The sequence below is a fragment of the Protopterus annectens genome, chromosome 8.part1, assembly GCF_019279795.1.
Source record: "Protopterus annectens isolate FY-2018-M chromosome 8.part1, PAN1.0, whole genome shotgun sequence".
NCBI classification, from domain to species: domain Eukaryota; kingdom Metazoa; phylum Chordata; order Ceratodontiformes; family Protopteridae; genus Protopterus; species Protopterus annectens.
In genome coordinates, this window is record NC_056742.1 from 263,197,812 (window position 1) to 263,213,482 (window position 15,671).

The 15,671-nt window shown below is 39.0% G+C and overlaps 1 protein-coding gene across 2 annotated transcripts in view; it reads right to left on the minus strand.

The window, feature by feature from the left end:
- FANCA (FA complementation group A) overlaps positions 1 to 15,671 on the minus strand; it is a 2,214,801-nt gene that overhangs the window by 978,460 nt on the left and 1,220,670 nt on the right. The window lies entirely within an intron of this gene.

Genomic DNA, 15,671 nt, shown 5'->3' on the forward strand with positions numbered 1-15,671 from the left:
TGAAAAGAGCACTCATTAGCATGGAAATACAGGGAGAATACTTCTGACCCTTCAAGGAGGGTCCCTCTTACAGATCAGTTAATATCTAAGAAAATATCTGTCATCTGTATTGAAAATGGTGCTCTTGATGGATCCAAGGCAGTTACTAAGGTGGAAGAGATCAGAGGGCTGGACAAAGTACTGGCTTCCAAAATAAGATCAGTCTCACTTGAGCTGCAGTCAAGACAAAAGTGAAGTCTGAGAAATCCAGTTCAACTGTTGATTAAAAGCGTGGAGTCAAAACAATGGAGTCTTGTGCAAAAAACACTGAAACTCCAGGCTACCATGACTGTAAAGTCAAAAGTCTTCACTAAACTGGTAAGCGCTTTAGCGATATAAACAAACCATTTCTTCAGACCACCAAAAGGAACACTAAACACATATTTAAAAGCAATAGCAACCAATCACAGTATACTAAAAAAAAAATCACATGTAGAATAATCAGTTGTTAAAATAAGTTAAAGGTTTTAAACCAACCAGAGGCAAAGTAATAAATCCATACTTGCATGGAGCCAATCAAAAATATGCAACAGTAGCGGACACTTGTCCGTGGTTGAACGATATAATATTGGCAAATAGCAAAAGGAAATCTTCTTCTATATATACAATCTTTCACCAACAGATATCTTGTAAAGATTTTTTTTTATAAAAACATGAAATATTTATAGTCAAATTCATGTATAAAAATCATTAGTAAAGGCACGGCAAAATCAAAACAAACTCATTCCAATGAGAACGCATAATGGGAAATCTGTTCCAATAAGAGAAGAAATAGTGATTAGCCTATCAATCTGTTCATGTAAATACTACATTCAATAGGGCTTCACATAGCATTGACCTATCAATAGGTAGTAAGAAGCAACAGAACCAATCAAATGCTACATTGCAAGGTAGTAAAAATGCATGAACTCGGCAGAGCAAAAAATATACAGAAATATAGTGATCACATGCAACTAAAGATGTAACTAACAAATGTGCAAACATATTCACATAATAGGTTCATAGGTTGGTACTGGGCTATCTGCCCGAAGGCATATATTAGCCCAGCCACGTTGTGCGGTATTCACTGCCTCTTTAGTAGTTCCCTAGACACTTGTACTAGCAGCTAGTACCCTTGGCCCCTATCTAGCAGGTGCTGCTGGTGAGATCCCCGGTGTGAACTTTCTGTTACCCATCCACTCATCAAGGTTCCTCTTGAAGAGTGATAGTGAGGGGCTCTGTCTTATGTAGATCGGGACCCTGTTCCATAGTAAGGGTAAGTCTCTGCGAAGGGAATCTATCCCTCCAGCATGTTCTATTCATTGTTGTGTTGAGGTTTATATCCCTAGAGCATGTAGCTTGAGTAGATTTGGTTTTGCTAAGATGGAGCATGTTCAACAATTCTGGGTTGGACATGGCTCTGTACGTTAGACAGAGATCGCCTCTGAGAAAGCGGTATGCAACAGAGAACAGTCTTAGCTTTTTCAATCGTGCTGCATAGGGCAACTGTTTGAGGCCAGTAATCCTCTTGGTTAGGTACCTTTGTGGTCTCTCCAGCTGCTGGAGATGTCTAGCCAGGTACATTCCAATTGGTGCATTGTACTCAGTAATGGGTCTGATGAGGGAAGAGTAGAGGGGCACCATTACATCCTTAGATCTTGATGTGAACCCTTTCATGATCAGATGGGTCACATAGAAGGATTTTCTAACCACTTTGGCAACATGGTTATCAAAGGAAAGCTGACTATCTACTTGGGTCCCTAGATCCCTTATTTCTTCTTCAGATTTCAGGGGATTACCTCCTATGTTGTAGTTTGCGGGTACTCTGTTTTAATATATTAAATAGTTGTATGTTCAGGCATTATAGTAATTAATCTAAATAACAATGCCTGCAAATGAACATGAAACTGAATTAACTTACTGTATAACAATAGGGATTACCAAAACCAATCAAGACCCAATTTAAGAATCTGCACAATCTTTACATGACAGTTCCTAATGGATAAAGCAATCAGAAGTATAAATATTAATCCCTAAGGATAAACTTCACTAAAAAACAAGACAGTCAGGTATCTAAGTTGTGAAGGCTGCCAGCCCAGCTAGCTGGAATTTTGTAAATAATTCTATGTCATTTGTGAATAGTAATATGATTTGCATGCTTGTCTTACAAATGTAAGAAAACTATATGTTATGTGTATATTAAACTACTGCTGCAAAACTGTGTGTTGAACTGTATTGTTCTGCACTGAGCTTCAAGAATGTAATCACAGTGTACCCTGCTGGGAAAGAGCAGAAATGTGTATAAACTATATGCCTATGCAAATGTATGTTTTGATGGTAAAGGCTGGAACATACAGAGTTAACTTGCAAACCCTCAAGAAGCAAAGAGTTTTACGATGGTGTTTATCTCAGCTAAAAGACAGGATATCTAGAGATAGGAGGTTTTTCTATTGTCTGGAAACAGAAATAATTACAGGTTTCAAAGGTAAAAGTGTTTAACTGTTTTATGACTTCCAGTTCCAGGCAAACTTCTGAAAAATAAGTATTTTTGACACAGAGGTGACAAAGAATGATGTAATCTAAGATATCCCTGCAGAAATGTTTGATAGTAACTAAAGAAGTATCTCAGAGACTGAGTCTGTGCATTCTGTATTTGTCTTTGGACCTAGAAACATTCTCTCATCAGCAATTTTCACCTGTATTTGCCTGGTCTGTAAGTAAGTAATGTAGGGCATGGTATCTCTTAAATATAGATAGGAATACAGTAAAGAGTAGTTTAGATGTTTTCTGTATTTATTTGAGACTGTCCTGCAATGTTTTAAAATATTTCCTGTGATTCTGAGTTGAGTTATTGAGTATTATCTTGTTCTTTCATTATGTATTATTCAATATATTTAAATGTTTTAATTGTGGCTGGTTTGTTTAGAGATATATAAGCTCTGAGAGTACTTGCATATGCATTTGGTGACATTGTAGAGGCCACTCTTAAAAAGCCTTGGCCACACTTACCATTTGGACAATAACAATTAATAGTAACATTACATAGTAGAATTGGCCACCCTTTGGGAAGGGCCTTATAGTAGCTGATAGGAGTGCTTGCAGGCAGCTGGTACTAACTTATGGCATAGGTGAAGGGGGTATAGCTAGTGAACCTGTGCCAGCCTTCTCCAGGAGTGCCTGTGTGTTTGTATATAAATCAAATCTCAAAGTGTGTGTGTGTGTGTGTGTGTGTGTGTGTGTGTGTGTGTGTGTGTGTGTGTGTGTGTGTGTGTGTGTGTGTGTGTGTGTGTGTGTGTGTCTCAGCTAATCAAATTTCAGTGTGTGTGTGTGTGTGTCTCAGCTATTTGGGTAGGGATACGAAGCACTGGTTGGGGTTGGACAGAGAGGGTGCTGGAGGTTCTGGCTTGACCACTCGGTTGAGACCTTCACCTATAGCTGTGCCTGTGGGGAGTCTTATTGGGGATCTAGAGAGAGAGAGAGAGGGAGAGGGAGAAACCAGCCACAGACGGACTGTGATCTCTGTGTGCTCTGAAAGGAAACTGTACTTTACTGTGTATGTACCTGTCCATTCTCCCAATGTGCACATCCCTCACTGGTGTTATTGGTGAGGACTGAGGCTCCTTGATTACTTGGCCAGTGCAGGGGTGTCACATAAGTATTTGTAACATATTACACAGCAAACGTTGAGAAAAAGTGCTGCATTGAAAACGCAACACCCGTGTGACATAAGTGCTGTCAAAAAATTTGTTCCAAATGAAATCAAAGTGATCAAAGCAATCTCACATACTTAAATGTATTAGTCGGGACATAATCACACCAAAAAGTCATACCAATAAAAATAAAAAATGGACCTCTGCTCCAATGAGGAAAAGTACAGTAAAAAGCCAATTAGCCTTATCCCTACACCTAGTGCCTCCAATGGAGCTTATTATAACAAAGACCAATTGATGTGCAGGAAAACATGAAATAGCCAAATAGAAAATACACATTATAGCAAAAATGCATACATAAACTCGGCTAAGTAAAAAAAGTGTCAAAAATATAATAATCGAACATAAATATAAAAAAAGATTTATCTGTGTATTAGCTAAGAAACAAGCAGTAAACAATGCTAATCCGTTAATAAAATAAAAACAAAATGCCTCCATGACATGAGCAATATTAAATAGGACTTGCTCCAATAAACGTACATGTCAAAAGATCTCCTCTAATGGGATCAACTTAAAAGTGGCTAATCACTGCACTACAAATAATTCGTCTCTAATAATACTGCAAAAAATGCTACCCTATAAAATAGCTAAAGGAAAAAAGACAGCCAATCAGAAAACACAAAATATGCGTCTCAAAAGCACTGAATAATCAGGAATGAGAATACAGTGTTTTTTATATATATATATATATATATATATATATATATATATATATACACACATACATATTCAACAGAACCTTACTTGAAAAATCTTAGATAGATGACTGACAAAATGGTTAAAGCATCTGATATTTCTTGAAAAGTCTTGGAAATATTGGCAATCTTCTTAACCTTCAGCTTCTAATATTTATACATACTTTGATCTGATGTGCATTTCTGACATATCTACTTATCAGAGGTGCTATTATTATATGTGACATTCATATAGCTTCAGTTATATTGGACACACTCATTTTAATGTATATTTCATGGATTCAGATTTCTTTAGTTGCTTTTATAATGCTTTTCTTTTTTGCTTTTATACTATATTCTAAGCAGAGATGGATAATTTGTGTCTTTTGGTGTTGGAGAGGTGGTGGATGGATGGTTTAGTTAAGTTTTTAACTAAACCAGAAACTTTATGTTTCATATATGTATTTGTAAATAGTTTTAGGTTTTTGAAAGTAGTGCTTAATACACGTTATACATCCATGATAAGTACGTTTTCAGAAGATTTCAAGTCAACACGGAAGAAAGGTCTTTCAGTAAGTAACATACACATCATAAGGGCTGGTTTGCTTAAATATATCAAAATGGATAAACCCAGATCATCTTTTACAGGAAACACATCTATTAAAAAAAGACCTACAAAAATACTCATTTAATGGCTATACCATTCTGGCCAATTCATGTTTTAAGACTAAGAAAAGGGGCACTCTCACTCTATGGAAAAATACTATGCCAAGAATTATAGATACCATTTCAAATAAAGATGGGATGCTAAGCATGGTTATTTCGGAAATCAAAAGAAAGTATAATACTTTGATTAATACATACTGGATACCAGGACTAAGTACTAAATATGTTGACAGATATCTGGACCTGATTACTTTAAATGCAAAAGGGGAAATTACAGCAACAGGTGATTTTAACTGCCTATTATCAGGCAATGATACTTCTAAAAATGGTAAAATGAAACTAACATCTCAAGCCAAGAAGTTAAATGACTTTACAAACCAGATGAACCTTAAAGATATGCATGGTCTAAGAGAGCATTATTCCTTATTCTATACTCACTATTCATATCGGTTTGGTACACAAACAAACATTGATAAGGTCTTTGTATGAAATAACATATACTCAAAAATAAGTGACGTATCTATAATGACTTGTCCACTTTCAGACTATATGCTGTGCTGCTATAAACTTTACATTAACTATGCATACAGATGATTTAAGATTTCTACAAAGAATTCCTGATTTCATAAGTGAAGTTAAGTAAATTTTTATCTGCACTTTTTTCAAATAATACACAATTTAAATTAATTTGTTTGTGTTGCATTGAGCAATATCTAGCTGGAAGTTGTGACTTTGTTTTTTCAGTTAAGGCTTGTTAAAAAACCTGCATAGCCAGTGATAAGTGGGGGTAGTTTACTTCATTGTTATTCAGTTTCTGTCTTATACAAGTGGTACAGTGAATTATTTTCAGCTTAAACTGTGAGCTTTGGCCAGCTAAGACCTGCATGCAATCAGCTGAACGCATAAGTGAAGTTAAGTAAATTTTTATCTGCACTTTTTTCAAATAATACACAATTTAAATTAGTTTGTGTTCCATTGAGCAATATCTAGCTGGAAGTTGAAGTAGGTCCGCACCCACCCTCCCTGTTTAACTTTTGGTGTTAATCTTGGTGGCTTTGAAACTGCCCGCCCCTCTTGTAAATTTGCACTTGGATACTCCTCCTGGGCCCATCTCATTTGCTCACTCAAAAAAAAAATTTTTTTTTATCTGCTTTTACTGTATTTGTGTTTCTTCCTACTTTATTTTGCTTTTGCGTCATCTTAAAAGTACTCAATTGTATTTATTACTGCTTGGTGTAACTCATTCTAAGCCTTTTAGTTTAAGCACTTGGGTTTCAGACCAGTTAATTTACATTAAGGTTTGTGGTCTGCACTGTAGTGGCAGAACAGGTAGCTTACATCCTTCTAAGTTGGGAACTGCTGATTGAGGGCTCAGTGTCTGTTATTCTAAAAGTGTATTACTTCTGGTTTAAGCATTTGGGCTTCAGGCCAGTTATTTTACATTAAGAGGGTTTGTGGTCTGCACTCTTGTGGGAGGAGAGGCTGGACTCTGCCCTTCTGAGCTGGGAATTTCTGGTTAAAGGCTTATAGTGCCTGCATATTTGAACTGCTTCTTACTGAAATTGGTACACCTTGTTTGCTGTAGCATAGACTAGATCTAGGCCTGCTGAATCTAGCTTTGTTTGTATAACTTGAGCACTAATCCAGGCATTCTTTACAGTATTCAATTGTATTTATTACTGCTTGGTATTAACTTGATTAAAGTGTAGCTATCATTCTAAGTCTTTTGGATTAAGCACTTGGGCTTCAGATCAGTTGTTTTACATTAGGAAGGTTTGTGGCATGCACTGTGGTGGCAGGACAGGTAGCTTACATCCTTCTAAGTTGGGAACTGCTGATTGAGGGCTCAGTGTCCGTTATTCTAAAAGTGTATTAGTTCTGGTTTAAGCACTTGGGCTTCAGGCCAGTTATTTTACATTAAGAAGGTTTGTGGTCTGCATTCTTGTGGGAGGAGAGGCTGGACTCTGCCCTTCTGAGCTGGGAATTTCTGGTTATAGGCTTATAGTGCCTGCATATTTGAACTGTTTCTTACTGAAATTGGTACAACGTGTTTGCTGTAGCATAGACTAGATCCAGGCCTGCTGAATCTAGCTTTGTTTGTAAGCTTGTTATTTCCCTGAAACGCTAATTCCACCTAAAACACGGCTTTCACTTGAAAGAAAGTTACTGTTTGTCATTTTTGCATTTAAGTTACCTGTAACACAGTCGCAGGCTACACATTCAAGTGTGCTAGCCTCCTCTGTGTATATAAAGTAAATTAAGCTCTGCATTTCTGTTGTTTCTGGAAAAAAAACACAAAAAAACTCCTTGTTTTCCACCTTTCTGAACTAGTCTAGTCCAGTTTTCAGGCTTTGCTGAATCCAGGACTGTTGTAAAGGTTTTTGTGTTACCCATATCATACTTTGATAGTTAGGTGGCTTCCTTGTTCACTGTGAGAGAGGGAACTCTGAGCAGCCTATCTGTCCCTGTAAGAGTGGTCCCAGCCCAGCAACTTGTAGTTCATTGGCCATTTTGGGCTAATTTCTATCCTTTTTGATCTCCCTGGTATAAAAACCGCTTAGTGCAGTTTTGCTCTTGTATACAGCTCAGCAAGCTCCTCGTCATGCCCTGCAGAGTCCTACAAGCGGCCGAGAGACAAAAGAGAGACTTTGGACTTGATGAATTATTTTTGCTTGTTGTTTCCCTGAAACGCTGATTCCACCTAAAACACGGCTTTTCAGCGCTTCTGTGGATCCCTAGTGATATCTGCATTGCTTACTGTACTTATTTCTTTGTTGCACTTGAAAAAAGTTGATGTTTGTCATTTTTGCATTTAAGTTACCTGTAACACAGTCGCAGGCTACACACTCAAGTGCGCTAGCCTCCTCTGTGTATTTAAAGTAAATTAAGCTCTGCATTTCTGTTGTTTCCGGAAAAAAAAAAAAAAAATTCCTTGTTTTCCCGCCTTTCTGAAGTAGTCTAGTCCAGTTTTCAGGCTTTGCTGAATCCAGGACTGTGGTAAAGGTTCCTGTGTTGCCCATATCATACTTGGATAATTAGGTGGCTTTCTTGTTCACTGTGAGAAAGGGAACTCTGAGCAGCCTATCTGTCCCTGTAGGAGTGGTCCCAGCCCAGCAACTTGTAGCTCATTGGCCATTTTGGGCTAATTTCTATCCTTTTTGATCTCCCTGGTATAAAAACCGCTTAGCGCGGTTTTGCACAGGTTTGCGCACTGCTCAGTGCTGTTTAGCTGCGGTTAAACTATTCCAGGCTCCACGAAGTCTGCACTTCAGTTTTTCCCTTGAAACTTGAAACACTTCAACCCAGCACTAGAAATAAGGCAATTTAAGACCGGCACTTACTAAAACTAGCACTAGCTTACAGCTTGCACTTCAGCCCTATACACAGGAAGTATAAGGCTCTTTACTCATCCAGTCAGCAATACAGTCCCAACCATCTATTCAGGCATGTTCAAGGGACAGCTTCAGGTGTGCTCTCTGGTCCAGCTGGTGAATCTGGGCATCCTAAGGCAATGTTACAATTGCCTCATGTACACATACACCCCCCTCCTCCTCCCAACCAACACAAACATATGTGAGAGATGCAGCTACACAGCCAAACTGGAGGCTAAGCTCTCTCAACCCACGACTGGATCAACCAGTCACAAGGAGAAGGGCAACACTAGCACCACATTACCAGACTCACATAGACCAGCCATAGCTGCACCAGAAAACAACTCTCAGAAACACGCAAAAACATACTCGGAGGCTCTAAATAAGAACCTGCCTAAACAACAGAGACCACCTAAGCATACACCCAAGCAACCCAGAAACCAAGTAACACATACGTCACAACGTCAGTGTGCCAAGCAAAAACAGCCCCTAAGGCTAAATAACACACCTAACACACTAGTAATCAATGATTCTATCATCAGGCACACAGACATCCCACTCACTAGAATGAACAAGAAGAAGGTTACCGTAGGCTGCCTGTCGGGTGCCAGAATCCGCCACATAACACATGCACTCAGGTCACTCCACAATAAGTACAAATATGACTCTGTCATTGTACATGTTGGCATAAATGACCTGAGATGTACCTCCCTGGACTACATGAAAAGAGACATGGAGGAGCTCTCTAACCATGTAGCCCAGGCTGGTATGACCCTGACTCTGAATAGCATCCTCCCTCATCCAAAATTATGCCAGCATACGAAGAAAAAATGATCAGTTTCAACAACTGGTTAAACTACTGGTGTCATTCAAAGGGGATCCAGTACTTGTCAGCCTGGGATGACATGCTTGACAAGCCACGTTGCTTCGCCAGAGACGGCTTGCACCTGTCGCCCCTGGGCTTTTGAATACTGGCCAAGACTCTTGTCGCCCCAATACTGCCTTTTTTAGGCAAGGCTCAAAAGACAAACCCACCTCCATAAACAACAATAATAAACAAAAACTGAGGGTAATGCTGCTCAACGCCAGAAGACTAAACCTCAAAATTCACGCACTCAAGGCTCTCCTTAGTATAGAAGAAATCGACGTAGGTGCAGTGACAGAAACCTGGTTCAAGGCACCAGAGAGCACCCCAGCACTACCAGGCTACAACTCCTACCATACCTTTAGGTCCCAAAACCAGGACCGGAACAAAAAAGGAGGGGGTGTGTCCATATTCATCAAGAACACCCACACCTCCAGGTTAGTAGCACAGCACGTGGAATCTGAGACCATCCAAGTGCAATTGACAGCGGGTAAATTGACTGTTCAATTTATAGCTTGCTACAGATCTCCCACCTTGTCTCAGGACCCTCACGCAGCATTCCTGAGAACATTAGAAAGTATGGAGATTCTACCCAACACCATGCTACTGGGTGACTTCAAATATCCAAACATTGACTGGGAAAACTACTCAAGCTCAAACGCCCTAGCCCAATGCTTCCTTGAGTTTATAAACTCAAACGTCCTTCAACAGCTGTTCACCACTCCCACAAGAGGTGACAACATACTGGACCTGGTCATCACCAACAAGGGGAACCTATGTTCCACACCTGAGGTAAACTCGTCATTGGCAAGATCAGATCACAAACTAATCACACTGGACATCCACACCCCCCCCCCACCCCAGTCAAAGAAATCAAGGTATAAAACTTCTCTAAAGTCAACTTCACACTCCTCAAGAGTGAGGTGGGAAGTTTCAAAGCTCCCAATCAAATGGAAAATGATTACCCAATGGCAGAATCCTTTACAAGTGCATTCTATGAACACCTTCAAGAATGCATGGACCGAGCCATCCCAAGTAAAACCAAGACCAACTCCTCAAAAAAGAGGAAGCCAGTCTGGTGGACCCCGGCCATAAATAAACTTTACAACAGAATGAGGAAACTCCTGCAATTTAGAACAAAATCCCAAAATAAGAAGGCATCTCTGATTAACATCAGTAAAAAACTGAGCTCCCTCATTAAATCATCCAAGGCCAGCTTCGAAAGAAAAATAGCCAATGACTCTAAGGATAACCACAAGGCCTTCTTTAACTATGTCGAGAGTCTAGGGGCAAACTCTCAGATATGCTCCGAGCTAGTGCAGAATGGCCATAATTACACTGAACCAACAGACATTGCCAACATCCTGGCTGACAAGTTCAGTGCAAACTTCACCCCCTCCCCTCTCCACCAAAGGGGCTAGCACCCATCCCAGAAGAATGTGGAGCTCCAGATATCTCAGACACACAAGTAAAGACAGCCCTTGCAAAGGCCAAAAACACAGCATCAATGGGACCAGATGCTATCCCAGGTTGTGTCTTACACGAGCTTCAAAATGAACTAACCCCCCATCTCAAATCACTATTCAATCTCCGCCTCTCTACAGGCCATGTACCCAAAGAATGGCATACAGCAACAGTCGTACCACTCCACAAAGGTGGTGCCACAACTGACCCTGGGAACTATCGTCCTACAAGCTTGATCTGCAAAGCCATGGAACACATTATCATGGCGCTCATTAACAGGGACATTGGGAACCTCCAGACACTGGACCCCACCCAGTTCGGCTTTGTTAAAGGCAGATCTTGCCTCCTGAACTTGGTCGACTTCTTCGAAACAGTCACCAAGGCCATAGATGAAGGGAAGGTGGTCCATACAGCATATCTGGACCTCGCTAAGGTGTTCAACACCATCCCACACTCAGGAATCATAGACAAACTCACCAGCTTAAATATCAACCCCCATGTCACGAGATGGGTTGCCAATTGGCTCTCAGACAGAACCCACATGGTAAGAGTGGCAGGCGCCATGTCTGACTCTAAACCAGTTACAAGCGGAGTCTCACAGGGCTCAGTCCTGGGACCCCTCCTGCTCGGTATATATATTTCTCCGAAGTACAGGCAAAGGCGGAGGGACTGTGGCTAACCAAGTTCGCAGATGACTGTAAATTGGGTGCAATAATTGACTCTCCAGCTGACACAGACATCCTGCAAAAGGGTCTCACAGAGACAAACACCTGGTGTCAAAGTCACGGCCTCAAGCTAAATGCCAAAAAATGCATAGTAATCCCATTTGGGAAAAACAAAGTACCTACAAACTACCACATAGATGGGAATCCACTAAGTACAGAAAAAGTAATTAGGGACCTGGGTACCCAAGTAGATAGCATGCTCTCCTTTGATAACCACATAGCCAAAACCGTCAGGAAATCCTTCTATGTGGCACACCTTATCACAAAGGGTTTCTCATCCAGATCCAAGGAGGTGATTGTGCCCCTTTACTCCTCACTCATTAGGCCCATAATAGAGTACAATGCCCCATTTGGGATGTACCTCACTAGACACCTGCAACAACTAGAAAGACCACAAAAGTACCTCACTAAGAGGATTAACGGCCTTAAACAATTACCCTATGAAGCACGACTAAAAAAGCTCCAGCTCTTCTCAGTCGCTTACCGTCTGCTCAGAGGTGACCTATGCCTGACCTATAGGGCCATGTCAAACCCTGAACTAATGGACATGCTTCACCTCAAAAAAAGAGATCCCTCAGAACCACTCATTCTAGCGACTTGAACCTATGTACAACAATAAACAGGACATGCTGGAGGGATAGATTCCTGTCCCAGCGACTCCCCTCACTCTGGAATAGAATCCCAATCCATATTCGACAGAGCTCCTCTATGACTCTCTTCAAGAGAAATCTTGATGAGTGGATGGGTAATCGTAAGTTCTACTCTGGGATCACTTCAGGAGCCCTATTGACAGAGGCCCAGGTTACTAATCTAATGGGGAGGCAAAAGCCATCACTCTGTGGCTAGGCTTATAAATAACCATGGGCAGATAGCCTAGTACTTACCTATGAACCTATGAACATAAACAAGTTAAAAGACTTTAGGGAATGACTAATGAAAGAAATAGACATGTTTATGGAAACAAATCATAATGGTAAAGTGACTGATACTATACTATGGGACACCTTAAAAGTTTATATATATGGTACAATAAAATCTTGGTATAGGCTGTGGTGTTGCAGCGGTTAGCATTGTGCGTAAATGGGTGTGCCTTCCTTGAAGGTTGTGCATCTGGCTGGCACCTTGGCATCGTAAAAATCCACTGCCAATCATTAGCGGACTGGAGTTCCACTGTGGCGACCCCTAACCGGGAAAAGCCGAAAGACATTACTTACCTTAAAAAAAGGAGAGAGTGGGACAAAGAACTTGCAGACTTACAAAAAAAAATAGACAAGATAAAAATGGACGCAAAACCAAATAAAGTAGCACGTAATGAAATTACTAAGTTAAATCAAAAATACTTAGAAGTTCTGAATCATAAGGTAGCCATAAACCTGGAAAAATTGAAATTACAATCTTATGCTGTAAATCTTAAATATCTACATAAAATAGTGGTAATATCCAAAAAAATAAACAATCAAAATCTTATTAATGAGATTAAATATAAAAGTGATGGTTCAGTTAAGAGTACATCTAACTTAAGGGGAATATTAGAAGTGTTCAAAAACTACTATAAAGATATAAATAACAACACACCACTTTTAAAGATAGATAATGTAATAAATATTTTTATTCAAGAAAATATAACTACTAAGGTGTCAATGCAACAAAATATCATATTAAATAAACAAATAACACTAACAGAAGTGAAAGAGCAAATAAAAAAATTAAAAGATAATAAAGCTCCAGGACTGGATGGAATATTTCCTGAACTATATAAAATTTTTCCTGAATATATAATAAAGAAAACGATGAGTGTCTTTACTATGGTTAAGCAAAAATGTACAACACACCCATCGTGGAAACATTCAATCTCCCTCATTTTAAAACAAGGTAAGGACCCCCAAATCTTGTGATTCATATAGGCCAATTTCGTTACTAAACACTGATTATAAAATTTTCAATACGATATTAGCTAATAGGATAAATAAAATATTACCTAATCTAATACATAATGATCAGACAGGGTTCATTCTTCATAGGAAAGTGCACGATAAAATTATTAAATTACTATCATTAATAGACATAGCATGCAAATACAAAAAACAACGAACTATTATCAGCCTAGACACAGAAAAGGCTTTTGATTCTATTAGTTGGTCTTATCTACAAAGAATTCAGATTGGTTTTGAATTCTCCTCAGATTTTGTCAACTTATTAATGAAAATGTTTAGTGGGGCACACGCTTATGTGAAAATCGGATCATGTCTATCCTCACCACTAGAAATCCCCAAGGGAACTAGAAAAGGTTGTCCTTTGTCACTATTATTGTTTGCTCTTTCAATGGAACCTTTTGCTACATATATCACAAGCAAGCAAAATATAAAAGGCTTTCAAGTTAATAAGGACTATTGTCCTAAGATACAATTATTTGCTGATGATATGTTAACATTGGGTGATATTGATGGTTCTTCGCATGATGCGGCAAAAGCCACATCACTATGGCTAGGCTTACAAATGCCCCAGGGCAGATAGCCTAGTACTATACTATGAAACTATGTTATAAATACCTTAAGCAAGTATGAAAGAATTTCAGGGCTTAAATTTAATCATAATAAATCCAAAACATTACTAATTGCAAAAAAGATCAACAAAAACTTGAGAGAATAGCCTGTTTAATTGGGAGCATGATGTATTAGAATATTTGGGTGTCAGTATAAAGAGTACATGGAAAGAGTCTGTTAAACTAAACTACAATAATTTAATAACCACCATTAGTGAACTAATCAAAAGATGGAATCAAATGTTCTTCACAATGGAGGATATGCTCTCTAATTAAAATGATAATTTTACCTAAAATTTTGTTTTATATACAGTCATTGATACTACCCCCTCCCAAAAACTTATTTAAAAAATTAGATCCCATGCTAATTTTTATGGTTCCCCTTAAAACCTAGGATTGCATATAAATGGCACATTAGAGCTTGGAACAGTAACGGGATAGCATTCTCTAGGTTAGACCTTTTATTCCATATCAGTTATAATTAATGTAATATTACACTGGATCTCACCTACCTATATATCTGGCTGGAAAATAATACACGAGATTCATATAACTGATGTCAGAACTATAGAAAATCAATTTAAGGAATAATACGGAATAAGTAGAGTTCATTGGCTTTTATGTGAATTGTGTTTATTTAATAAGAAGTTTGATCATTTTTCTTATGGCATTAATCAAATATTAAATAACTTAAAAAATATAATTGATTGTAAGTACAGCATTAAACAATTCAAATTTCTTATATTCCCTATAGCATACTCCCCTGATTGCCTAGATTCTTTCACCATCAATGCAATGCAAAAATTAAAGGCAAATAACTTGATATTCTGGCATAAGTTTACTGAAAATAAGAGTATTAAACCACTAAACTCTCTTCTATGTAGTTTTGATAATAGTCAAGACAGTTGGTTGTTTATACACTCATTACAGCAGTTTATAGAAAACAAAATGAGAGTATCAATCAACCTAGAGACTGAATTCTGTACCTAGTTTGATCCAGCTTTTTATTAGGTGTCTTGAAAAGACAGATGATCAAAAATGAAGTATCTCACCTATCTATGGAATCTTGAGGCAATGTTACAACTGCCTTATGTACACAGACCACTCTCTCCTCTTCTCAACAAGCTCAAATATATGTGAGAGATGCAACTATATAGCCAAACTGGAGGCTGAGCTCTCTCAACATAGTACTGGCACGGTCAGTCTGGAGGAGAAGGTAATCACACACACCACAAATCCAGTCTCACACAGACCTATCGCAACAGCAAACCACACACACAAACACACAAAAACATACTCGGAGGCTCTAAATAAAAATCTGCCCAAGCAACAGAGACCTCCAAAGCAGACATCCAGGCAACTGCTACCCCACAACAATACCCACGTATCACATAGTTCACAAAGTCAGTGTGCCACACAGTCACAGCCCTCAAGGCTAAACAACACACCTAATACACTTGTAATAGGTGACTCTGTTGTCAGACACACTGACGTCCCTATCACCAGGTTGAACAAGGAGAAGGTCACTGTAAGCTGCCTGTCGGGTGTCAGGATCCGCCACATAACACAAGCACTCAGGTCACTCCAAAGCAAGTACAAATATGACTCCGTCATTGCTCATGCTGGTGTGAATGAC